Here is a 3,034-nt window from a genome sequence, read left to right on the forward strand (position 1 = left end):
TGCGCAATTTCAAAGTGAACTGGCCGGGAGGGCCTCTGGCCCTCGATACGTGGAGCGAGCCATGGTGTCAGCTCTCCTGCGCCCTTGTACTACCGGGGCCTGCTGGCAGGGCCGTCGGCTCGCTCCGAAAACTCTGTAAAAGAGAACAGCAGTAAGAGGGCTCCGTGATGGAAGAAAAAGAAAAAGTAATTACGTGACCTGTGCTCCCGTTTTGCGCTGTATGTCTCGGTAGCCTCTCGTCCTTGGAGTCCTTGTTGCTCGGAGCCGGTGAGACGACGCCTCAATACAGTTTTTTCCGAACAGTCACTATCCCTCGCTTATTTCGGTCGGTGACCTATTGCTTAATTCTATTATAAAATTTTTAAGTCGCGGAACATGGCAAATCGTAGATGCGCTCGCCCTCGAAAGTCGGAGGATGCAGGATCCACTTAGCCTTTGCGGTCGGGTTAATGAGCCCTTGTGACGGACGTTGTCGAAAAACTTCACGTCACAATGTATACGTAGATTTAAATACATCCAATAAAAATACAATTTTAATTGCTTTATTTATATACTTCCTTTTTATGAAAATAAGTTTTTAAATGTTAAACTTAAATTATTTTTTATTATGTATAGTAATCTAAGAAGATAAGAGAGATTTAATATTATTTTTTTAATAAAAATCATATAATATTTGCGTATTAATTTTATTTTCCAGACAAATATTAGTTAAAGCTATAGTAAATCATAAAAATTATTAATTTCCATTACAGCGGACAGTAAAAAAATGAGTAAATTATTTTTCAAATGCTGTATTATTTGATTAATTTACACAAAATCTTAATTAATCACGTTAGAATAAAGAACAATAAAGCATGGCAAAAAAATGTGTTCAATTATTACATTAAAAATATAAAAAAATAAACTGCAAAAAAATAAAAAAAATTTGGATTTTGAAAAAAAATTAAAATAGTTCAGACAATTATTCCAGTTATATAATTACAAAAATACAATAAAAATGAATATAAAATATGGCATATAAATTAAAATAAAAATCTATTTAGCCTATATTTTTCTTCTTTAAAATAATCCTCACCTGAAACTTTTAATACTCGATTGACTTTAAATTTCATCCATGGCATCATATGGTGTATTAGATAGATAATTTATTGATTCCCTTGAGTTTACAATTTTTTACATACACTTGCTTATATCTTAGGCACTCTTATGCCTCCTCGCATCGCTCTTAACCTAGCTTACAACCTAGCTTACAACTAACTTAAAACTAACTTAAAATTAACTTAAAATTAGAACGTAAATTACGCTCGACCACTCAAAATAAGTCGAGTCTTTCGCACGCCACACCGCCCTTGCCACGACCCATTTCTCCTTACGCCTATTTCTCTCTCTCTTCCCTATCTACCGACTTCGATATCCGTTTACAATATCTTTTCTCTATCTCTCTTTCCCACGCACAACACATGCACACGACTCTCTCTCTTTCTCCCCTTTCACTCTTCCTCTCGCTCCCTTTCAACCCTCACTCACCCTCTCCCTCCCTCTCCCTCTCTCATCCCTCATCCATACTTCCCCGTCCCTGTCCCCCCCTCTCTCTCTCTCTCTCTCTGCTTCCCTCATCCAGCTCTCTCCTTCTCCCGCCTCTCCGAATATCCTGACGAACACTTTCTGCCACCCTGCTTTGCCTCCTTTCTCCTATCTCCTGCATTCATTCCACATGTGTCATTCCCATGTTTCTTCCCTCTCTCCACACAATCTACATATCCTTTTCTCCTCTTCCTCCTAGTATCTGCCCTCCCTCATTTCGTTGCCCAATCTGAACCTGGCTACCTTCTGCCATCTGCTCTCTCCCGATCCTTTGTTCATATACTCCGGCACATCCTCTCCTTTTGTTCTACCGTACCATTTGTTGTACCTAGTATTACTTATCCTTTCCCACCTCTCTATTCTTTGTTTTTCTTTATCTTTCGCTTCTAACTCTTGCAATGTTATTATACCTTTTTCGTAATATATCAGTCCTTCCCTTTTTCCACCTTTTTGTCCTCGAAGAACTGTTTCCTTTCTCTTTCATATCCCGTGCACTCCTTGCCCTTTTCTGCGCGCTTCTTCAATTTTCTCATACATGTCTGTGCCAGAACACTACCTCTACCTTCGGTTAGTTTCTCTTCGAATCCCCAGGCCCTTCTCCATATCCTACTGTCTATTTTCTCTTTTTTCATTTCTTCCCTCACCATATACCCCAGTGTCTTTCTCTCTACTCCCAATATCCATCTCATATACCGTTCTTGTAATCTCTCTATACACTCTCTTTCTTTCCAACCCTACACTTCCACTCCATAGCCTGCCACTGTTCACACCAACCTATCAAAGAGCCACACTCTTCTCTTCCAGTCCTTTCTAAATCTTCTCTTTCCTATTCCCTATACCTGACCCATCACCATCGCTGCTCTTGCCACTCTGTCCCTCACTTGTGCCTCCTGTTCACCATTCCTCTGCACAATATACCCAAGTGTTTTACCTCCTCTATCCTTTTTATCTCCAGCTGGCGTTACTCCACTTACCCCCTCCCCTTCTGAATTTTATTATCTTGGTCTTATCTGTGTTCAATACTAGCCCTTTTCTATCGAGGTAACTTTCTAATCTTTCCAAAACACTTCTCATTTCCCGCTCGTCCTCTGCTAACACCATGTCGTTTACATGTGCCAAAGAGTATATGCGTCTTCCTCTCAGAGTTACCCCTTTCCACTTAAACTTCCCCATCTCTTTTTCCAGATCTGCTATAAGCAGGTTGAATAAGGTGAGATTCAATGGACACCACTGTTACAAGCCTCTTGCTGTCTAGAATTTCATCCCCATTCCCTCACCCACTCTCACTTTGCTCTTCGTTTCCTGCAATCGTTCCTCTACTCTTTCTATTAGTCCTATATTTACCCCTCTTTCTCTCATCGATTAACACCTCCCTATTCACTGAATCAAACGCCGTTCTTAGATTTATAAAAGCCGCCACCAGCTTTCCCCCTTTTTTCTCTATCTGTCT

The sequence above is a fragment of the Wasmannia auropunctata genome, unplaced genomic scaffold, assembly GCF_000956235.1.
Source record: "Wasmannia auropunctata unplaced genomic scaffold, wasmannia.A_1.0 LD336092.1, whole genome shotgun sequence".
Classification (NCBI taxonomy): domain Eukaryota; kingdom Metazoa; phylum Arthropoda; class Insecta; order Hymenoptera; family Formicidae; genus Wasmannia; species Wasmannia auropunctata.